This window comes from Ovis aries, chromosome 2, assembly GCF_016772045.2.
Source record: "Ovis aries strain OAR_USU_Benz2616 breed Rambouillet chromosome 2, ARS-UI_Ramb_v3.0, whole genome shotgun sequence".
Lineage (NCBI taxonomy): Eukaryota > Metazoa > Chordata > Mammalia > Artiodactyla > Bovidae > Ovis > Ovis aries.
The window spans coordinates 141,556,745-141,581,303 of record NC_056055.1 but is presented as its reverse complement, the minus strand read 5'-3'; the positions used below and the strand labels follow the sequence as shown (position 1 = coordinate 141,581,303).

At 40.7% G+C, this 24,559-nt stretch overlaps 1 protein-coding gene across 14 annotated transcripts in view; it reads left to right on the top strand.

Annotated features, from left to right (window-relative positions):
- Positions 1–24,559, top strand: part of B3GALT1 (beta-1,3-galactosyltransferase 1) — a 621,523-nt gene that overhangs the window by 590,369 nt on the left and 6,595 nt on the right. For 2 of the 14 annotated variants that reach the window (XM_060409812.1, XM_060409820.1), the window contains one exon: positions 19,552–19,673. The exons of 6 other annotated variants lie outside the window; for them this stretch is intronic. The gene's annotated coding sequence lies outside the window, so the exon portion shown is untranslated. Of the gene's footprint in view, positions 1–19,551; positions 19,674–20,584; positions 22,141–24,559 lie in introns of all 14 variants that reach the window. 6 more of the 14 variants (XM_060409817.1, XM_060409824.1, XM_060409821.1 and 3 more) reach the window with 5 other exon arrangements.

Genomic DNA, 24,559 nt, shown 5'->3' with positions numbered 1-24,559 from the left:
AGGAGTGATGGGTAATTTCACCTCCCCTCACTAAACATGCCTGTCTATCTGAGATGGATCAACACCTTAGATTACACATTATGCAAATGACAGTGGCAATTTGGCACCTCATGGTCTCCTGCCAGAGTTTAGATTCATTCCCACTGTTGTCTGAGAAAAGTGAAAATAAACATGCCCCCCTTCCCCTCCTTGGCTTCTTTGTCCTTGTGAAGTACAGCTTTCTCCAAGCCTGCAGCTCAGAGCCTAAACTGCATGGCAGTGGCCGTCTCTTCTTGCAAGGTGGTGAGCTCAAAACTCCCAGACTCGGAAATTAATTTCACAAAAGCAAGAACAGAGGTGCCAGTGACTGTTGTAGATCATACAGAGAAGCTCCCAAGGAAATCCAGGACCTTAAATTATGCAGGTTTGATCCCTGGGTGGGGAAGAACCCCTGGAGAAGGAAAGGCAATCCACTCCAGTGTTCCTGCCTGGAGAATCCTATGGACAGAGGCACCTGGTGGGCTACAATCCATGGGGTTGCAAAGAGTTGTACGTGACTGAGAGTGGCATGTGTGGGCGCGCACACACACACACACACACACACACACTACATTTCGAAAGATACTGCAGATGTTTCAGTGCCAATGAGTCAGAAGAAAACTGCTACCCAAAAGGAGCTATTTCCTGATTTGCTCATGGAAAAGTAATTCTGGGCAATGATGGAACAGCTTTGTGTGATGTGAGCTTTTCTTTCTCCCCGCCACTGAAAAGACCATGTCTAATCTGGGGAAAGGAGAGCTGACAGTTACTGATTTACCCTCACATAAATAGTCTAAAAGAGAATGGATTTGACTTTCCCACAACATCGCCTCCGCCCCCCTCCCCAGAAGTCCCAGTGTAAAACTGGAAGACACGTGCTGGAATTATAGAAACAGCTAGTCTGTGCATGAAATATGACATCTTTAAATGAACATGATCAGATTTTAGTACAAATTCCCAAGGGATTCTGGAAGCTCTTCCTGGAGTTCCTAAGATATATTCATATCTAACATGTGATTTATCCCTGGGGTAGATGATTGTCTTAAATCATCTTTTAAGACTACTTCTAACATTGAAATTTAGACCATAAGGATAAAATCAGAATTTTTAACAGAACAAGTTCAGTGTTGGACTTCTATATCAGTGAAGAGCTGAAGTCTATTGTAGAGTGGATTATTAACTAAAATGAGAACTTTGCCAAACAAATTAGGTTGTGCTGGGCTGGTCATCATCTCAAAACTACCCTCTAATACAGGTCAGAAATGAAAAAAAAGAGGGGGCGGGAATCATTTCAGGGCAATGGTGTTCTTGTGGTCATAGGCTCAATCGTTATAACTTCTCAGACTACAAGAAGCCACCATTTTGTGTAATGACTTAGTAAGTGTAACGATCTTTCATGTAAACATTTGTGCCCACAGTGGAAAACTTAAAAACAAATAGATACCACTCAGGTGAAGCCTAGATGGTTTTTTTTTTTTCTAGAGAGAGTCAGCCCTGTCTGAATAATGACGTTGTCTTCTTAGTGAACACCCTTTGTAAGTGCGTAAGGCAGGAAGACAGAAGAAGACTGACTTAACCCTGACTTGTCCATCCTTGAAAGGCATAATGTGGTCTCTTTAATAGAAAATGAAAAGGCTCTTGATACAATCAGAAACCCGAGTTCTAGGTATAGATACCCCTGGTTCTTTTACTTGAGTCACAGTGGTTCATCTCTCTACAGCCTTTCTCCCTATAAAATGTAGTGATGAGGTGACTAAACATTGAAATCTTTTTTTATGCAAGCTAAGAAACTCTACCACTACCTAAATTCTGTCATTTATTTACCAAGAATGGCAACTTGATATATCAGTACATTTGAGCCTTGAGCAACAAGGGTTTGAACTGCATGGGTTCACTTACATGTGGGTATTTTTCAGTAAATATAGTATATTTTCATTTTACAGATCTTGAACCGTGTAGAAAAGTTTGCATTCAATTAGACAGCATTATATTTGAAATCACAAGCACTAGGGTTTGAATCCTGATTCATTGAATCCAACTGTTTTTAACATTTCCTTTGTTTTTGAGGCAGAGATAGCAATACATGGATTTTGGGTTTTACCTGAGGGTTAGCAACCCCCACCCTTGAATTTTTCAAGGGTCAACTCTATACCTCTGTGATACTCAGAACCTCCTTGAACAGTTTTTTAAAAAAGCGTTTCAAAAAAGTTACTGCGCAGCAATCTCCTCTGTCCAGGGTTAGAACGCAATACGGATCCACTCAAGGTCTTCACCCTTAAGACAAGGTTGGCTTTTGTGGTTCATTCACATCTGACATTTGATCGTTATAAGCCACGTTGGTATCAGGAGACCACAGTTTGAGACAGTGTATTTTATGCCTTTAGGATTAGAAAGACAATAGGATTAAACCTCCAATTTGGCAAATTCCCCTGAGTCCCTGCATTTACAGGACTACTCTTTCACATTCTCCAGTTAGCAAATGTGGCCACAGTGGCATTGCCACACTTGCCAAGCAGTTTCTGCAAAATGTACAAATGAAATATATCAGGCATCTAATGAGGACTGAAGGCCCATTCCACCCTCCCCCTTTTCTTCACACTGTGTGAGAAGCTATACTGGGCTTGATTTTTAGCCCGCAGCCACTGAAGCCCTGGTCCTAATTAGGAGAGTAAAATGCCCCTGACAAAGATATAAGAAATCCAGATGTCTACAGTGAGTATAGATCTTGAGATTCTGTATTTGCTGCCAAGAGGATATCTCAGGGAGAAAGAAAGACATGGGAAGCCACAGGAAATAAGGATGAACAGCTAATGTATTTAAGTAATTTTCCTTAACCTAATATGTTTCCTTTAAAATATAACTCTTTTTTTTTATCTTTGCTTGTTTTTGCTTAATTAAACACCAGAAACTATTAACTTGATTTGGTCTAGGGTTCTAAACACTTGAATAGAATGTGGTTTGTTGTACATGTTAAAGAAGCTGAAAAAAAAAAAAACCAAATGAATTAAGATGTATTCCCTGTACTAGGCTATCTAAAGATACACAATATTTCAAAAGTTGTTTTGTACAGAAAATAGCATTGTTTTCTCACATCTTCTGTCAGACCATGAAAGCTCAGAGTTAAAACAAATAAAACAAGAGTGCTTGAGCGCTCTTCAGTCCCTTTGATTTAAGCCCAGGTTGAAAGCTCCAGCGGGAAGCAGCAAACGAAATATTTCAGTCAGTCATGCTGATGCCCCACAAGTAAAATTTCACCGCTTATGCCACGTGACTCCACTTTGTCATTGTCGTTGTTTTAGTCTCTAAATCATATCTGACTCTTGCCACCCCATGGGCTGGAGACCACCAGGCTTCTCTCTGTCCATGGATTCTCCAGGCAAGGTTTTCCTGGAGAATCCAGGATTCTCCAACGGACTAGAGTAGGTTCCCATTTCCTTCCCCAGAGGATCTTCCCGACTCAAGGATCGAACCCACATCTCCTGCATTGGCAGGTGGATTCTTTACCACTGAGCCACGGGAAGCCCCCTGGAAAGCCCCCTGTGACTCCACTAAGTCTTCCCTATATCCGTCTACACTGAGCAATGCATCTCCATATCTCATACATAATTTTACACCGTTCATTTCATTGCTTACAACACTATATTGAAATAAACTGCAGGTGGCTACTCTCTAGACTTTATTTTCTTAGAGGATAGTATGTTATTAATGCTTTATCCCCCAGAATTAACACAGCACCTGCACATAAAAGAGACAATAATAACATCCTTACTGATAATAAACTCTATTAAAATACTTAAATATATTTGTAATTTTCTGTCAACATTACAACTAGCAATAGTACCTGTTAAGCATTTCTGTGTGCCAAGACAGATACTGAGTGTTTTCCTGATGTTTATTTCATTTAATTTTCATGAATCTGATGTCGATACACTTTTTGTATATTCCAGCTGAAGAAATGCTTGCAGAATGGTGATACAGCTAGTAAATGGCAGAATTTGAACTCAAGTTATCTGACTATATGATCTGTAGTTTTAACATTTCACAATACTGCCTCCTGGGACAAATCCCTTAACAAATGTTTTTCAGAATTACCGGCAAAATCCCAAATCCTGGGAATTAAAAACTAAAAGTTTGTTGCTGCATTTTTCATCAACATTTGACTTGTAGAGAGAGTCAAGGTTTTTCTAGTCCAATTTGACCTCTTTATATGAAAGATTACTTCAAGGTGCTTCTTAGAGAAAATGGGATGAAAGGTAGTCAGGATCTTATCCTCCAAAAATAACATGCATAGAATAAGAGTTCCATTTAGACCAGTGAAGTTCAGTCACCAGGCTCCCTCATGGCATTCCTGACAAGAACTTATATGGTCAGTCTACAGATACGAATTCTCAGTGAAAGTCGCTCAGTCGTGTCTGATTTTGCAACCCCATGGACTATACAGCCCATTGAATTCTCGAGACCAGAATACTGGGGTGGGTAGCCTTTCCCTTCTCCAGGGCATCTTCCCAACCTAGGGATGGAACCTAGGTCTCCCGCACTTGACAGCTAATTCAAATCACTATTGGAGTTGGCTTACTAAACAGACTACTGGGATATGATGATTTTGGCCTTTGAATAGTTGTTTCTTGGTACTGAAGGTATTATCTATGGTATAATTGATATGGGCATTCATTCCAGATCAAGCTCTGTGATAAGTAACCTGGAAGACTTCAAACAAAACAGGGGAAACTATCTCATGCTACCATCTTAAAGACCCCTAGATCCATACAGTTCTCATCCCAAGAGCCACAAGAATGACTTAGTGCTTTTCTGTGGATTTGACCCATAAACTGCTTGTATTGTTCCTCTGAAATATTAGTGGCCTGGGAATAAGCTGTAATTGAAGATTGATGAGCCAGGTTGGGAAGTTGTGACCATCAATAGCATCATGAGTACGATTTCAGGGACTCGAGGTGGCAGATCATTGTCGGTGCCTTATCCTCTGACATGGCCATTAAGACATGTGCAGTTTCTAGGACAAGGCTTTAAAGAACTGAGAACACGGTCATCTGTTCTGATAGTCACATCACTGCAATTTCTGTGAATGCTAACAGAGTGAACTAGGGAAGAACAGGAAGCCTGTTAAGACTAAACATCCAACAGCAGAAAGGTGATTTCATAAATGAAATATGGCAGTCATTGAAAATGAAGTGGTGTGAGAGCAGGTAATGGCATGCAAAAGTGTTGCTGCTGCTTGCCAAGTGGAGAAAAGCATATGAAAATGTCCACATAACATGTTTCTATATTTATAAATGAAAACATATAAAATGCAAATAAAAAAAGATCTACATCTATTTGTCAACAGTGCTCATATCTGCTTGAGAGTATTATGGGTGAGTTTCATTTTCTTCTTTTTGTTTAGTTTGATCCTCTAAATTTTCTATCTTGAGTATGCATCCTTTTTTTTTTTTGCTTCTGAAAACAAAAGCTTTCTCCAAAGCAATAAAGCTTTAAAATACACTGTTAGAAAGAGAAAAGCTAAGAAAATTAAGAGTAATAAGGCATTAGGCTAACAAGATTTTTTTTTAAAAGTAGAAATTCTAATAGGATTATATTCACCCCATAAAGTAACCAAAAGGCTGTGACCAGTCTGCCTTTTTATAGATAACTTTTTTTTCTAAGAAACAAGAAATACTGTATCAAAAAGTGGTGATAGAAATTTACCATGCCAAAAAGGAAGTCATGGAGCATCTTAACTGTCCAGTAGACCATAGCATCCCTAACTGTGCCAAGAAGCTCCTAGTAATAACAGAATTCTGTAAGTCATGTTATATCTCTGTATTGAGATTTCCAAAGAAATAGAACATAGTAAAGGCCCTGAGCCATCCTGCAATGAATCAATCTGAATAACCTCATCTAATGCAGTGTTTCCCACCCTTCAGCATCACACAACCCTAACAGTAAGATATTGGAATACCTCTGGTTATAAGGCAGTACTTTGAAAAACCTCCTCCGTTTAGGAGAATGCATTACTCATACCAGGAATTTACTTATTCGATTAGCTGTCTGAACCAAATGGAAAATAAATCATCTTGATTTCTAACAACTCCTGTAGGAACCATGCCCTGAAGCTCCCCAGAGACCTAGAAACATTAATGCTTCTCTGCTAGTTTTCTGAGACTGACATATGCCCAGGGAACCGGGGAGCCCATTGTTGCTATTGTGCTTCATGCCTTGAAAACCTTCCAGTCATTAGAGGGTTATTCTTCACCCCACTCCTGTTACTCAGAGTGAAAATTATCCTCTTGAATCTGGCAACATATGGTCTCTATAAAGAATTTCCAAGCATATTAAAATCAACCTAACAATAGCTCTGAAAATAATTTTTTGGAAGGGCAATTTTGTCAGTGTAATGATGTCAGTTCCAAACTTTTCAATGAATGTATTCTTATCAGTAGCTTGGATGCGACATGAGGTGAAGCATCTTGTTAGGGGATTTCATAGACGAACACAGCACAGTAGCGATTGCAAATAATGACTGTGGCTACCGTAACCCAAGGTGAAAAGCACTATTTGCATCACTTTAGCACTCCTTAGAGATCCAATTTACACATGTTACTGCTGTAACTGGACAAGATAGATGTAATCACAAATGACCCACCACAACAGCAAGCCAGATAATTTATTAAAAAAAATCAGTTCAGAAAGACATTCCGGAAAGAATAATTCAAGGATTTGACAGTTGACAGCTTGTGGAAAACTTTGAAAAATATTCACCCAGAAAAGCTGCAAATTCTTTGTTTCCTGAATTTCTCTTAATGCAGAGCTACTGTCTGTGTATATTTTATTGTCACCTACAGAAACTTTATCTTTTATCTAGAAATTGAATCTAGAATCATTATAACTAAGCCATGAGTTCAAGAATTCAGTCAGAAGCAAAAGTTTGCCTTGAGTGGCATAATGAAAATCTCTAGCATGGGAAAGGTTAACACTCAGACTACAAAGCACCTTCCGCTATATCTTTACACATCACATAAACACTTGCTGTTGCATATGGTCCACTTATCTATGACACCTCAGCAAAGGGCTCTTGTTGATGCTACTGTTGGATGATAGATTACTGTTTATGGCTGTCTAGAAGCCATTTACTCAGCAGTTATTTATTCATCAACTATAGTATTTCTTGCACTGTGCTATTATGCTTAGGCATAGTGATAGAGATAGACATAATGAGAGTAATACAAATAGTGATAAAGCCAGATAAAATCTTTGCCCTTATAAAAGTTACAGTTTATCAAAGAGATGCAGTTAAAAAACAATCAAAGAAACTGATCTTTGGATTAAGGGAGTTTTCCATATGAAACAGTCAACCTAAAATACAATCAACACTGAAGTTAGGAAAGTATATTGAAGAGGAAGAAATGATAAAAGGTAAGGTGGAGAAGAAATATACTCCTGAGCAATGACTTCCTCTGCATTCTTAATGTTAACTACACTCTTATCATGAATCCAAGAAGGTGCCATACTGGAGAGCTCCCTGTTCTCCAAATAAACCAAACAATTGAACACCTTTGTTTTTTTGCAAGTGCTTTCATCTTATCATTGAATGCCTCTGCCCCACAACCAGTGTTTCTCCTATTGAGATTCCATTAAAAAAATTTTTAATCTAAGTAAAATGTTGTCTCTTCCATTAATTTAACCCAGTCAGCCTCATCAACAGTTAACTATTTCAGTTAAGGTGAAGTGAAGTGAAGTCACTCAGTCGTTGTCCGACTCTTTGCGACCCGTGGACTGTAGACCCCAAGCTCCTCCGTCCATGGGATTCTCCAGGCAAGAATACTGGAGTGGGTTGCCATTTCCTTCTCCAGGGGATCTTTCTGACCCAGGATAACTAATTATTTATTTCTTCTAGATTATAATTAATATAGCTATAAGCTCCTTAAAGGTAGGGGATTTCCATTTCAATTTGTATACTTAATGTAACATTTATACATTTTAATCATGGAATTGTCACATATAATGAATAAGTACAAACAAAAATACAATGGTCCTTTTCAGTACCAAGAAAAGAAGGAAAAAGAGAAAGGACAGAAAATAAGTTGTCAGCACGTCTCCAGACTCGAAAGTAGATGCATGTATGATGCCATGTATAATTATATAAGTAAAATTAACACATCACAGGAAAAGACCCAAATGAATTTTCAGCAGTTTTTGACAGTATATTTTTAGAGTCCTGTTTTTAAATGAAGGCTGTGTAGTTTTGTGAATTGACCTTGGAGAAAGGGGCACAAGAGAAATAAAGAAATAATCAGTTGTCATCCAGGATATTTTTTCCTAAGCAATATCACAGTAAGAAGGCCAGATGACATCTAGTCCACAAAGACACATACTATACATTCTTCGACAGCATGGAGAGGGAAAATAGAGTTTTCAAGTATATTCCTTAGTTTAAAAGGCTGCGCCTCACGTGAGCAAAGCTCTGTAACATTTCCCAAGATGAATACAGCAGGGTCTGATTTATTTTGTGGTGGTTGGTAGTTCTCTCCAGCAAAACATGAGTGGCCAACAATTAATAATAACAGAAATTAAAATGTATATGCCATTTTAAAGTTTACCATGTATCTCACAACCATGTACCTCTAATCAAAATTAGATTATCATTATCTCATTTTATACTTAAAGAAGTTGAATGATGTCTGGAGTTCTTAGTTACAGACAACAGAGTCCACTCTAACCAGGTTAAAGAGAAAGGAGCTCGTCAAAGAGTATTAGGTAGTTTGTGGAATCTCCAGGAGGGCAAGACTCAGGTTTGGTTCCTAACCAGCCAGACAGCAGGGCCATGCACAGCACAGCCCATACAGTGCCTGACAGTTATTTGGAGCTCTTTTAGGGGATGCATCAAGGCTGCCCCTGCCTCTGCCCACTTCTACCATGTTCACATTTGGAGGAGATTCCATCACAGTGATCCAGAAGAAACAACTTTGTCACTCCATGTGCTTTCCAGTCAATCCAATTAACTAGAAAGCAGTTGCCATCTTATGTTGCTCACTCCTGCATCTTTGTCTTGCCCAGAGGCTTCTGATTGGTGGAATTTAAGTCATATGCGTTTATCCTAGTTGTAAAGGGACCTAGAAATGTAGTCTGGACTTCATCTTCTATTACAGATGTCCTATTTCCTGGAAGAAAAGCTAAAGGGAGATTGGATGGGAAATCAGTTAGCTAATCTACCAAATCTGCCATAAGTGGAGACTTGACTTGATTATAGTCATATAGCTAGTAAGTAACAGAGCTTCAGATGCCAGATCGTACACTCTCCACAAGATAAAAATGACTGCTTCATTATGGTAGAGATGAGTAAGTAGCTCATCTGGCCTTCAGAGCTTAATTAAAATATCCCTTAAGAGCAACTATTTCCTTTTGACATTGAATTGCATGAGCTCTAAGCGTCATTATTGGTTTAGTTTTCTAGATATCTAAATATTGTGAAGGGAGTAGCCTTGTAAATGGAGATGAGTCCTTCATCCTTTCTCCAGTTCTCATTAAAAAAATAATAATAACTACACATCTACATTCTAAAATTAAGAATCTCAGGGCCAGAAAGACCCTTAAAGCCATGTTAAGATTTGTAGCAGCTCTGAATCAGCTTTCCCTATTTCTCACATTAGTCCATGGATAATTTTTATATTACAGAAAATATGAAAACAAACTTTTAAAATCTGACTGCCATGTAAAAAGTAAAATGTAGAATATACTGTATGGACCCCTGCATGACAGCTTAATAGACTTGTGTTTAAATCCAGGTTTAATCACTAGCTATAAGATGCTGGTAGAGCAAGCTTAATCTCCTTGGGTCTTTCTCCTCTTCTATAAAATAGGAGTAAAAATACCCTTTTCTTTTTTTAAAAAAAATATTCATTTATTTATGTGTACCGGATCTTACTTGTGGCACATGAATCTTTAGTTGCAGCTTGTGAGTGCTTTGTTGTAGAAAGTGAAACCTAGTTTCCTGACCTACGATTGAACCCAGGCTCCCTGCATTGGAAGCATGGAGTCTTCGCTACTGAAAATTGTCAGTAAGGTTTCATGTAAACTGCAGAGAACATGATGTGAGTAGAGGTGGGGAAGCAATGGTGTGTCTTCTAAATATGTCAACTAGATGAACAAATAGTTATTTGTAAAGCAGTTAATAAAGTCCTAGAAAATACTAAGCAATGACTACTGTTTAAAATATTATTTTAAAATAGTTACTTCAAGTGATAATTTTGATTTAACAAATCTTAATAATGATGTGCTCTGAGAATCTACCCACTCATGAAAATGGTATTAGTTTTGACTGAAGAAACATAATGTTCAATGGCAAGTGAAATTTTTTTCCAAGACTATTTTCTCTCACAAATGACTATTTCCAATTATACATAAAGACCTTTCCTAAATCCTACTTTTGTAAAACTTTCAAACTGTCTGATGGGTTTTCAAATTATATAATAAAGGAAAAGGAAAGCAAATAGCTTGAAATCTCTTAGAAAGTCACCGGTGCCATCTGTCTATGACTTACTGAAAAAATGACTATAAAATGCAGTCCTTAAACAAAAAATAGCCTCAGAATTTCATGAAAAGTCATCTCTAATGGGCCAAGTAAAAACACGCTTTGAATAGGACTTTACAACGTTTTAACAGTTTCAGAAACAGCCTGACATCTCAAATATAATGGAAAGTAAAACCTCTCATATATGTAGGTGGACAGGAAGCACAGAATCATTTTTCACTTTTTGTTGTCATTAGCAAAACCTACCATAGCCTGTTGAGTTTGTCTGTGGTGCAGACTTCCCTGTTTAAGAACTTGGACTCGGACACTTGCATTCTGAAATAAATTGTCTTCACTGGTGGTAGGGGGAAGCAAAAGGCAGATAGAAAGCACATGTCTCCCTGCTTTGCTACAAATTGCCATTTATATGGTGTCTGAGAGAGAAAACAGTTCTGAAAATGGGAAGACAGATAAAGTTGGTTCACCTTTCTGGTGAGAGCACTCTTGGAAGGTTGACAGCAGAAGCCTTTTCTCAAAAGAATGAGCTCCCCATGCTGAGGAGAGGAGGGAGGCCCAGGGGCTGGTTTGCAGAGTGTAAAGAGCAGACAGAGGAGGGGTGCAGAGGAGAAAACACAGAGGACCACCAGAAAGCTGAGCAGCAAGAAGGCAGGAATGAATAAGAAGGAAGGCTAGACAAAAGCTGAAAGTAGAGAGGGACCAAGAGTGCCAAAAGCAGGTGAGAGCAGGGAGGGCGGCACAGGGCATGCTGATAAACTGCAAGAGCTAAGTAGATGAGGAAATCGAGGGAAACAGGCAAGAGCACTCATTTAGGGGCTCTGGATAGGAAATGAAGGAGGAAGATATACTGCTAATTTAATGTGATGTCCGAGAAGGTTTTGCTGTCACTCTTGTCATTTTTTTAAGCAAAGGCAGATAAGACTTCTGAAAACAAAAGAGGAGCCAGTGGGAATGGGGAGGCTGAAAACACCAAATCTGGAAGAGACCTTCACCAAATGGGCTGAGAAAACATGCACTAGTGGCAGAATTTCCGATCACTGAGGATTAGTGCAAAGTTTTTTAAACACAATTTTTTTTTTTTTTAAATTTGGCTACCCATGACATACAGGACCTTCTGTGTTACAACATGTGGGATCTAGTTCCCCAACCAGGGATCAAACCCAGGTCCCTGGCATTAGGAGCTCAAAGTCTTAGCTACTGGACCACCCAGGATAATGCAGTTTTTAAACTAAGAGAGAGTTGTCCAGGGGATGGGGGTAGGTTTCCAAAGAGATTTCATGGCAGAGCTACAGTTAGAATCTTTTCTTGTCGACTGTCAATCCTGTGCTTTGTCCAAGAGACAAACTGTCCCAGTCTCTTTGATAATGAGACCTTACCCCACAATATTTAAAGACACAGGAGTCAGAAGAAAGATGACAGGCAACAGCGGGAGATTTATGCAGTAGAGAGAGAGAAAAGAGAAATGATTCTCAAGTGAGAACTGAACCAAAAGCCCATGGGAAAGATTAATATTCTAAACCCTGCCTATGGAATCCAAACTAGAGGAGTCAAACAGATTCCAGAGCTATATAGGTAAGGCTGATTCTGGTGAAGAGTTCAACATGGCAGTACAATGAAAATTGTTAGGCTGGGTGTGTAACCACTGGGGAAATAAGAATCTTCAGCGAAAAGGAACTTGTAAACAGAAGAAAATGTGTAGAAATGGAAATCCCAGGCATAGAAGAGTGTCTGGTGAGGATGAAGCTGAGCAAGGGTTTGATGAAAGAATTGTGGGAAGCAAGGATTGGCAGAGGCAAGGACTGTGAAGGACCAATGCAGTTGACTGAGAAGGAGAATGAAAGAAACATCAGCATTTCCATCTGATTGGCCAGTCGGTACTAAGTTAAGAATATTATAGGGCTCCCCTGGTAGTCCAGCAGTTGGGAGCCTGCCTGTCAGTGCAGGGGACACAGGTTTGATCCTGTCCCAGGAAGATCCCACATGCTGCAGAGCGACAAGGCCTCCGCACCACAGCCTGAGCCCACACACTCTGGAGCCCATGCTCCACAAGGGAAACCACTGTAATGAGAAGCAACTAGACAAGCAACTCCCACTTGCCGGGGCTGAGAAAGCTAGCTCACAGCATTGAAGACCCAATGCAGACAAAACTAAATTAAGCAATAAGAATATTGTACACAAAGCAGGATTTCAGAAGCAGAAGTGAAAGTCAGTCGTGTCCGACACTCTGGAACCCTATGGACTACACAGTCCATGGAATTCTCCAGGCCAGAATACTGGAGCGGGTAGCTGTTCCCTTCTCCAGGGTATCTTCCCAAGCCAGGGACCGAAGCACATAGTTAGAAAGCTACTCTGCCAAAATAAAGCATCATTGTCACCCATTGTCCTTTGGGTGATAATGGAACACTTCATAAAGCTGATTCTGATGGTGAAAACTGGTTGTGTCTTAGTTGTGTTACAATGATGACTTACTGGGTAATAGTACATTTCCAATGTAGTTGTTCAGTTGCTATGTTGTGTCCAACTCTTTGCAACCTCGTGTACTGTAGCACGCTAGTCTCCTCTGTCCTCCGCTATCTCCTGGAGTGTGCTCAAATTAATGTCCATTGAGTTGGTGATGCTATCTAACCATTTCATCCTCTGCTACCCCTTTCTCCTTTTACCTTCAATCTCTCCTAGCATCGAAGTCTTTTCCAATGAGTTGGCTGTTCACATCAGATGGTCAAAATATTGGAGCTTCAGCTTCAGCATCAGCCCTTCCAATGAATATTCAGGGTTGATTTCCTTTAGGATTGACTGGTTTGATCTCTCTGCAGTCCAAGGGACTCTGAAGAGTCTTCTCCAATACCACGGTTCAAAAGCATCAATTAATTCTTCAGCACTCAGCCTTCTTTATGATCCAGTTTTCACATGACTACTGGAAAAAACATAGCTTTGACCGAACGAACCTTTGTTGGCAAAGTGATGTCTCTGCTTCTTAATATGCTGTCAAGGTATGTCACAGCTTTCCTTCCAAGGAGCACGCATCTGTTAATTTCATGGCTGCAGTCATCATTTGCAGTGATTTTGGAGCCCAAGAAAATAAAATCTGTCACTGCTTCCACTTTTCCTCCTTGTATTTGCCATGAAGTAATGGGACCACAAGCCATAATCTTTGTTTTTTCAGTGCTGAGTTTTAAACACTTTGTCACTCTCTTTTTTCACCTTTATCAAAAGGTAAAAAGTTAGTTCTTCTTTAGTTCCTCTTCACTTTCTGCTATTAGAGTGATAGCATCTACATATCTGAAAGTGAAAGAAACTATTTGTAGTTCAGTTGTGTCTGACTCTTTGTGACCCCATGGACTGTAGCCTGCCAGGCTCCTCTGTCCATGGAATTCTCCAGGCAAGACTACTGGAGTGGGTTGCCATTCCCTTCTCCAGGGGATCTTCTCGACCTGACGCTGGGATCAAAACTGGGTCTCCTGCATTGCAGGCAGATTCTTTACCATCTGAGACACCAGGGAAGCCCATATCTGAGGTTGTTGATATTTTCAGTTTGTGGCTGGCTCATCTAGCCTGGCATTCTGCATAGAAGTTAAATAAGCAGGGTGACAGTATATAGCCTTGACATACTTCTTTCCCAATTTGGAACCAGTCCATTGTTCCATGTCTGGTTCTAACTGTTGTTTCTTGACCTGCATAGGGGTCTCTCAGGAGACAGGCAAGATGGTCTGGTACACTCATCTCTTTAAGAACTGTCCACAGTTTGTTGTGATCCACATAGAGGCTTTCACGCAATCAATGAAGCAGAGCTCAATAATTTTCTACCTTGCTTTCTCCATGAGCCAAAGGATACTGGCAATTTGATCTCCATTTTCTCTGCCTCTTCTAAACCCAGCTTGTACATCTGGAGGTTCTCAGTTCACGTACTGCTGAAGCCCAATTTGAAGGATTTTGAGATTACCTTGCTAGCATGTGAAATGAGTATAGTGCAGTAGTTGAAACGTTCTTTGGCATTAAACTTCTTTGGAATTAGAATGAAAACTGACCTTTTCCAGTTCTGTGGCCACTGCTGAGTTTTCCAAATTTGCTGACATACTTAGTGCAGCACTTTCACAGCATCATCTTTAAGAATTTTAAACAGCTCAGCTGGAATTCTATCACCTCTACTAGCTTTGTTCATTGTAATGCTTCCTAAGGCCCATTTGACTTCACACTCCAGGATGTCTGGCTGTAGGTGAGTAGCCACACCATCGTGATTATCTGGATTGTGAAGATCTTTTTTGTGTATTCTTTTGTGTATTCTTGCCACCTCTTTTTAATCTTTTCTGCTTCAGTTAGGTCCATACCATTTCTGTCCTTTACTGTGCCCATCCTTGCCTGAATTATTCCCTTGATATCTGCAGTTCTGAGGAGATCTCTAGTCTTTCCATTCTGTTATTTTTCTCTATTTGTTTGCATTGTTCATTTAAGAAGGGCTTTTCTCTCCTTGCTAGTCTCTGTATCTCCACATTTAGTTGGGTATATCTTTCCCTTTCTCCCCTGCCTTTCAGTTCTCTGCTTTTCTCAGCTATTTGTAAAGCCTTCCCAGACAACCACTTTGCCTTCTTATTCTTCTTTTTCTTGGGGATGATTTTGGTCACCGCCTCCTGTACAGTGTTACAAACCTCTGTCCATAATTCTTCAGGTGCTCTCTACCGGTTCTGATCCCTTGAATCTATTCATCACCTCCACTGTATAATCATAAGGGATTTGATCTAGGTCATACCTGAATGGCTTAGTGGTTTTTCCCTACTTTCTTTAAGACTGAGTTTTGCAATAAGGAGCTCATGATCTATAAGCCACAGTCAGCTCCTGGTCTTGTTTTGACTGTATAGACCTTCTTCATCTTTCCATTAGGTTCTAGTAAAAACCTTGACAACTCAATAAAGAAGAAAATCATGAATTTTGTATTGACTTTGTCTTAAGCATCTAGAAAAGAATCACGGCATAGTCATTTCAGCCTATCTTAGTGTACACAGAATATTAACTATGGCTATGTAAATGCTACTCAAAGGGCTAGTTAAATCTGGTAGATTTTTCATATTCTCAAGTCCTATTTGAGAACATTTAATTCTATCTCACATTAGTGCCAATGGTAATACCCATAAGGACATTCCCTCCAACTTGCAAACTTCCTTTCCCCCTCTTTTTTTTTTCAAAAGTGCAAGACCTTTTTAATATAGGTGTTATAAAATGACATTGAAACTTTTTATGAAAAGAATCATCTGGAAACACCAAGCTTTTGGTAGCAACAGCCAAGTAAGAAAATTGGTTTTGCACTGCATACTCAAGATCCATTGACCTATCATTGCTCAGGAAACCTTTTATAGGCAGTCCTATTAGGATTTGTCTTTATCGTGTTTATATTAACAGTGATGATACTTTTCATTCATGTAGCAGTCTTCAGCTTACAAATTATTTTCAAATAATTTTTGAAATTTGATCGTTGCTCTGACCCTGAAAAGAATATCCAGATATTATCATTCTCACTGAACAGATGAGGAAACATGTTAGAGAGATGCACTGAGTTCAGAACCAATGACTAAAACCTGGGAGTTGAATCCAGCACCTCTAGCACCATAAGACTGACTGCCTGGAGAATAATCTCCGTTGATGGCATCTACATGAAATATTTGGGGCTATTATGTATTCCAATTAAGTGATATGGTATAAAGGGGCATTCAGTTTAGAAAAGGGGAAAAGGAAAATAAAAATTGCAAATTCTCATCCACATATTATCAGTGGCTATGGTACTTATATCTTTCTTTGAAATATGACCTAAAATAATATCGTCTCTCTGTCATGAGCTATCTAAGAAATATCACTCTTTAGACTTTGTAAATTTTAGATGGCAATACACTAACATCTTCCTAGCTTCTAAAAATACCCATTTTTGTCAGCTTCCCCCCCAAAATAATGGGCCAAGTGGAAACTCTTTTTGGTAACACATAGCTCATCATTTTTAAATTCTCCCAGCTGCTGTTGATATTAGCAGGATATCTTTCCTTGTGTGCTCTTCCAAATCTGTAATAAAACATCCCAGCATTTCCTCTCCCAGTAGAGATGCCCTATCTGAGGCCCAACAGCATTACCGGCCTCCCAGGCTCCTGTGATTAAATAAGTGATCGCTCTGCCCATCTTTAAAAATGTGTCTCATATGAGGCAGTCGAGACAGAATATCCATCACTGCAAAGAAAAGCCAAGCATTTATTTAAAATAATGAGATATCCTCATTTTCATTTTTCCCTGAGAGGATTGTAGCAATGTTTAAAATTTTCCTGAATTCTAGAACTAGGGCAACACATTGATTTGAAGAAAGCTATAATCTTCCCTTCTAATTTGAAGTGTACTTTCTCTGCAGTGAAATAGAGTGTAGCTTTCAGAATAGCAAGAGCCCTAAGCCCACACAAAGGCACCCTCATCCCAAGCACTCCTCTTTCAAGCTGGCCCCATTCTTCTCAATGTAGGGATTTATAAGGACCCTTTGCAATAAATTTCAAGGTATATTGAACTGAAGAAAGAAAGGTTCAAATAATTTCTTCCAGATTTGAGAGGGAAATTATTTCAACTGCCAAGTCATGACGAATATTACCTTTTGCTTTCTGCCACATCCTCGTTGCAAATGATCTGTTGGCTAAGTTCAATTATGGGGTCTCCTTGAAAGGCTTCATAATTAAAATTTTTTTTTTAAGGAACAAATTAGCTCTTTGTCTTCCTGAAGCAGAAGAGTCAGAACAGTTACAGTTACTACGAGCGTTCAGGGATTTCAACATGTTGTGACTATGCTGCCTTCCACGGCCAAGGAGGCTTACTTGAGAGAAAAGGCTAGGAGAGAAAGCCAGCCCTCTGTGATTTGGAGAGATAATAAGTTAGCAAGCTGTATAACATAATGGTTTATGAAATTCTGCCTTCAAGGACCATTATCTGGTGTTAATAGTGCTTTATTTCTTCCTCTCCTGTGCTTATTTAGAGCATAATTATAAGAACGAGAGGAAGGGAGGGAGCATGGCGTCAAGATAACCATTCGCTAAATTAATGCAGCTGAGTCGACTCTCTGGCTTTTGGGGCTCGTTTATCAATTAGTTCTGTTGCGGTCTGAATTCTTGAATTTCCCCACAGAGTGAAGATTCTTTGATTTCACTGATTCACTGGCTGTGAGCAAAGTTATCTGAGATCAAAACACTTTTCAGAACGAATCTGTTACCTACTCACTACCATGATGCATTGTACAGCCGCTTCCCATTCATTTCAAGACCATTTTATAAGCACTAGTATTTAGCCTTCTCTCTCTCTCTCTGAATCTGTCTTGTTTTCATTCCTCTATTTTAACTAGTTAAAAATGGGCTTTTTTTCTTTTCAACTGGTTTATCTTTCTGCACCATGAATTTAAAGTTACTATGTAGATTTTAACATTAAGACCGTTTTTGTACTCCTCCATGGCCTCTAAATATTCAAAATTTGTTCCAAAGAATAAAAATGCTGGTAATTTGAGGTGACACTGGAGAATTGTCCTTATTTTCTAGAAGCCAGATCAGTGTTTCAAGAACTGTTGGCCCCTAAGCTTTTGGAAAATTCGCCACAGCCCTGACTTAGCTTTCTCAGCTAATTCGTTTTTAAGGAAGGTTCCAGGGAAAGAGAAGTGGCAGGAACAAAAGGCTGCTTAAGTAAGATAAACAAATTGTGTCATATGCTTCACGTGGTCTTAAAATATAATCTGAACTAGCTTTTGTTTCTAATGTAAAAGCAAACCAAAGTCTGTGTCCCATTACACATTCATGTTCCATCCTCCTTTGAATGCTGTAACAGTTACAAATCATTCATCCTTTCAAAGTTAATTTACCAAAACCCAAGAATTTCTGTGCTTAAATCAAGAAAATAAAATGTGTGGAGTAGTGAATTCCTGTGGAGCAAAATATTTCATTTTGTTGCTACCCAGGAAAGTAGTTATAAATGGAATTATGTCTCTCCAAATAGACGCACTGAAGTCCTAGTCCCAGTGCCTCAGAAGGTGACCTTGTTTGGAAACAGGATTTTTACATGAAGTCATGAGGGTGAGCCCTAATTTAATGTGACTAGTGTCCTTATAAAGGGGCTTCCCTGATGGCTCAGTGGGTAAAGAATCCATCTGTAATGCAGGAGACACAGGTTCAATCCCTGGGTCAGGAAGGTCCCCTGCATGAGGCAGTGCCAACCCACTCCAGTGTCCTTGCCTGGAGAATCTCATGGACAGAGGAGCCTGGTGGGCTACAGTCCAAAGGGTTGCAAAGAGTAGGACACAACTGAGTATGAGCACAGACAATCCTTATAAAAAGGAGAAATTTGGACACAGAGACACAAACAAGCAGAACACCAAGGAAAGATGAAGGCAAAGATCTGGGTGATGCATTTACAACCCTGGGGCACCGAAGATGGCCAACAGTGTGCCCAAAGCTAGGAGAGAGGCATGGGACAGATTTTCCCTCAGAGCCCTTTGAAGAAGTGAACCCAGCCAACATCTGTTCAGACTTCCAGCCTTTAGGACTGTGAAGCAATAAACGAACCTCATTTAAGTTCCTACTCTGTTTCTTTGTCACAGAATCCCTAGCCAATGGATACAGTAGCTAACCTACATCTCTAGGCATGTAGGACATTGCAAGAGTGTGTGGAAAGGCCATAGCTGAGACACATGAAGCCAGAAAACAAGAGAAGGGCAGAGATCAAAAACCAAAAAGATGTTCCTAAGAAAGCATTTATCCCAAAGAGCCAAGCAAAGAAACAAAAACAGTAAAAGACTCAAGAACTAAATCAGAAATACCTGAGACCTTCTATTCTCAACTCCACTGTCCCCCTCTTGGAGACTGACCAATTTAACTAACGTCGCCCTGTCCCCTTGCTGCTCTGTTCAGTCTCCATCCCCCGTCGCTTCACTTTATTTGTATCACAGCAGGTATCTCTATCTGAATGTATTTTTTCCTTCATTTATCATGTGTTTAATATCTGCCTACCTCTCCTAGAAAGTAAGCTCTCCATCCATCTTACCATCTTAGAAAACAGAGCCTGGCATCAGCAGGCGTTCAGTGCATCTCTACTGAGCCGGTGAAGGAGCTGTTATATTCCGTAGACAGAGGACATGAAGGTAGGCCATTTGCCGGGGTCCCCCGTGGGTGCAGGGCAGCTAAAATAACTGTGAAGCCAGCTCAGTGCTCACTGAGGTTTAGGAAGTCAGAGTTGACTTGTGCCTGCTTGAACTATGATGGAGGACATGAACTTGTCACCCAAACTACGCATACATCACCCAAGGGACACTACCCACTCGTTATTAGGACTGACCTCTGGCTGTACGACAGAACTTTCCACAAGTTCAGAGACTTAAAAACAATCAGTTATTCAGAATAACAGACTATCCAAGATGCAATTTCTGGGAGAAACATGTGCCTCTCAAATGGAAAATTCTGCCCCATTAACTTCCTGAAACGTGAAGGTGGATGGTTACAGAAGTTCTGTGAGTGAAGGTAACCTGTGATACCGAAAGGCCCTGGGGTGGGGGTGGGTGGGAATCTTAAATATTCTAGTTAAATGTTTCTACTTGGAGGGGTTTGCATTTAATGGATGACAAGTTAATGTTTAGTCAGTCCTTGTAGTGTGTGTTAGTCGCTCAGCCATGTCCCACTCTCTGCGACCCCGTGGACTGTAGCCCACCAGGCTCCTCTATCCATGGGATTTTCCAGGCAAGAGTACTGGAGTGGGTAGCCGTTCTCTTCTCCAGGGGATCTTCCCAACCCAGGGATTGAACCCAGGTCTCCTGCACTGCAGGCAGATTCTGTACCATCTGAGCCATGAGGGAAGGATGCTTAAAAGCAGTAACAAATATTATCTGTGCCACTTTCTATTTTACTTATACATTAAGGTGTCTGTTAAACAGGGATTTCATTTGTTTTGTTTTGTTTCAATTTTGTAAACCTCAAGGAACTCCCTGGAGGATTCTGCTGTGTGCCACTCACTCCTTCCCCAGAACTATTAAGCTGATGCATTTTCTTAACTTTTCAGTGGACTTTCAGCCTTGAGTTTTCCAGGAGGAAAACTGACTTCTCTAGCCGGAAAATCTTTACAATGTAGTCACTAAAGGAAAAACCTGACAGCAATCCTATGTATTTAGAAGAATCGATCGATACGTGTGCTTGGATCCCAAATCCTGAACCCATGGACTAACAGAAGCCCCTCGCCCCACTGGAACATGCTGTTTGTATCCTAATATCATCTGCTTGCATAGCATTCTCTCCCCAGAAATTTGGAAGAAAAGCAGATGCTATTTTTGCCCTTATTTTATACCCAAGGCCACTGAGACACAGAAAACCACAGGGCAAGTTACTCAAGGAGTAAAACAAGAGCCTCTGGCCCGTTACCAACAACTTCATCCAACATACAGGAAATTACCCTTTAGAGTTTGATGCGCCAGGCTACTCTCGCCTCTCTTTATTTATATTACTCTTTCTGGTCCAGAGGCATATCTCTGTGCTTGCTTGACCACCTGGGAAATCTGTTTGGTTATGAGCAAAAAGGACATTTTGAGCACCCCTTGCTGTGGGTCCACAGTATCCTTGGCTACACCTTAGATTCTGACTGATTTCTTTTCCCATTTCAAAGCCTCTCTTTTATGGGAGACCAAGATGTAGCACTGTGCCTACTTCTGTTCTTGTCTGCAAAAAAAAACACAAAGTCAATAAAAAGAGTGATTCTTTCTATTGAGAGTGTGTGTGTATTTTGCAGGACTTCAGAGAAAAGAAACTACAGTATTTCTGAACCTCTTCAACATCTACAGCTGGTACCCCTACCCCCAGCATCTTCACTGTCAATCTGTTCTTTGCAAATCAGCATTTTTTTGTTGATCAGGGATCCCCACAGAACTGATGTGGTGGGGTGTATAGCAAGCCAAAATGAACTAAAAAAAAAAAATTCAAGCGATGGACACACATCTAAGAAAATAAACCTGTGTCTCTGGGAGGACAGCAGCCCGAGATGCTCCCTTCCGCCCTGGGCTTTCCTGTGCCAAGGATTGTGCCTGTTGTCCTAACAGGCCTTGGGAAGCTTGGGGAGACTACTTACCTGGTCACTCACCTGATGTGTGGTCTTGAACAAGCTACTTAGTGTCTCTGAGTTGCCATCCTCTCATCTGTAAAATGGAGAAAATACCTCTCTTGGAACACTGTGAGGAACAAAGCTCTGTGAAATCCATGACATCAAATACAGCACATAGCACAGTGCCTGGTACACTGCTGTGCTTGGTCACTCAGTCATGTCCAGCTCTTTGCAACCCTATGGACTGTAGCCCACCAGGCTCCTCTGACCATTGGATTCTCCAGGCAAGAATACTGGAGTGGGTTGTCATGCCCTCCTCCAGGGGATCTTCCCAACCCAGAGATTGAACCCAGGTCTCCCGCATGGCAGGTGGATTCTTTACCATCTGAGCCACCAGGGAAGCCCAAGAATACTGAAGTGGGGAGCCTAACTCCTCTCCAGGGGATCTACCTGACTGAGGAATCAAACTGGGGTCTCCTACATTGCAGGCAGATTCTTTACCAGCTGAGCTACCTGGGAAGACCAAAGTAAGTGAAATTGTTAGTCGCTGAGTCGAGTCTGCCTCTTTGCAACCCCCTGGCTCCTCCGTCTATGGAATTCTCCAGGCAAGAATACCAGAGTGGGTAGTTGTTCTGTTCTCCAGGGGATCTTCCTGACCCAGGAATCAAACCCAGGTCTCCCACATTGCAGGCAGATTCTTTACCCTCTTGAGAAGCCACCAGAGAGGCCCCTGGTGCACTATATACATTTTTAAATGAGACCTACAGTAACAGTGGTAAGAAGTGTCATCTTTGTTAGCTGAATAGGGAAGAATGCTCATTCTTCTATGAAAATGTTTATAAATACATGTACTCACTTCATGCTCTCACCTGTTCCTCTCCTGTTTCTCCCTCTGTTAGCTCTTTTTAAATTGCTCAGGTACCTATATTTATGGAGTTTCTTCTGCTAGAAAATCTTACCAGAAAGTTACCAGATAAAATGAATTTTCACTAATTCTTCTGGGGCATAGAAGTATGGGAGATAGATATCCTTTATGTGGAGGAATGAATTGCTCTTGAAAATCAGTGCACAGGATTTGGGGAAGGTAAAACTCCTCCCTTACACCCTTTAGACTGCAAAGATGGGTAACCAGCTACTCAGCTCACAACAGTTTCTGGGGGCCACTCGCCATCTGCCCCCTGCCTGTCTCTGTAAGCCCCACCTCCATCACCGTCTCCTCTTCCTCTCCAGTCCTGGCACGTGACAGCCTCTCTCACTTTTTGACTTGGCATTTGCTGTTCCCTCTGCCTAAAATGCCCAACCCTCATCCAGATAATTCCTAGATGTCCTTGAAGATTCAGACTGGATAGCTTTTCTGAGCTTTCCTTGCCATTGCCCCCAAGGCAGCCTCTTTGGTAAACTCTGGGAGGGGATGGAGGAGTGGGATTGATTTTGCAGTGTAAGGAGAATGGTGCCCTTTGGAGCAGAACTCTGCACATTCTGCAGGACCATCTCTAGGTCTCCCAGGGCCTGTCCATCAGCCCAGCTGTCCTGTGTACTCCATTTGCCTTATGATAAAAATGTTTATCCCACTGTTCTAATCGTTTATTTGAAGTCTTTCCTCCCGGGTTATGAATTCCTTGAGGAGGCATTTGGGTTCTATTTATTTCTATTTCTCCAGCATGTCACACACCCCATTCATAACCCACCCCTCCACTGATAGCTTGATTAGTGACTCCAGAAGAGAACAGGATAGAAGCCTCTTCCAGTTGATGCTTTTGGGTAGTCCCTTAACAGCTCAATGAAAGGTGCCTCACAGTTTAGTAGAAAAGTATGAAAGGTGACAAGGGCTTATATCATCATATATGATGACAAAGGTAGGCTCCTAAGAATCAGATCCAGTGGAGAAAGTTTGCTTTCTAGTCCCATCTTGAGACTCGCTCACATCCTGGTGGCATTCAAATGGAGGCCATGTCTGTATATCCCAAGGTGAGAAGTGCTTTACTAAATTCTCTACTGCTGAGTTCTCTCGCTTCCTTTGACTTACTGCTTAAAGTTTCAAAGCTTGTTGTACTTCTCACCCTTTTTTTAAAAATCATCTTCAGTGCAACTTAGAGCAGAAATTCCCTCCAGAAGGCCAGGGATACTGGAGCCTCTGTTTACAGAGTGCCTAATATGTGTTGGATGGAGGCTTGACTGCCTGGAGCTATGCTGCTTGAAGCCATCTGATAGTCATTTAGTTAGAACCATAACGACACTGGGTTATTGCTGGCCTCGTACGTATCGTATACTCACAGCAGTGCTTGGCATGGACAAGAAGGTGTGTGTTGCCTCCACTGTTGCCCCTCAGGTCTTTTCATTTCATTATCACTACTGTGCTTGGAAAAATGATTTTCAGTCTATAATCCCAGTTCAGTTCAGTTCACTCTCTCAGTTGTGTCCGACTCTTTGCGACCCCATGAATCGCAGCACACCAGGCCTCCCTGTCCATCACCAACTCCTGGAGTTCACTCAAACTCACGTCCATCGAGTCAGTGATGCCATCCAACCATCTCATCCTCTGTCGTCCCCTTCTCCTCCTGCCTAAGTTCTTTCAATACAGTCTATACATCTAAGAGCACAGTTTTCTTTGAAGCAGACTTTGATGAAACTGATTTCCATTATTTGCTGTCTCTGTCTTCCAAGACACATTTTGCTCTAAGCAAGAAGGAAGCGATGATTATTTACATGAATGGATGTTGTAACCTGGCATATATTTATAACTGACATGATAGCAGCTGAAGGTCTAGAAGGGATTAGGCTTCTGAAGGGCAACATTTTAATTTGAACACCAGTTAAAGAGTTCTGCCACAGGGTTATCGTTACCATCTTTCTAAATTCCATATACTTGTGTTAGTATACTGTATTGGTGTTTTTCTTTCTGGCTTACTTCACTCTGTATAATCGGCTCCAGTTTCATCCACCTCA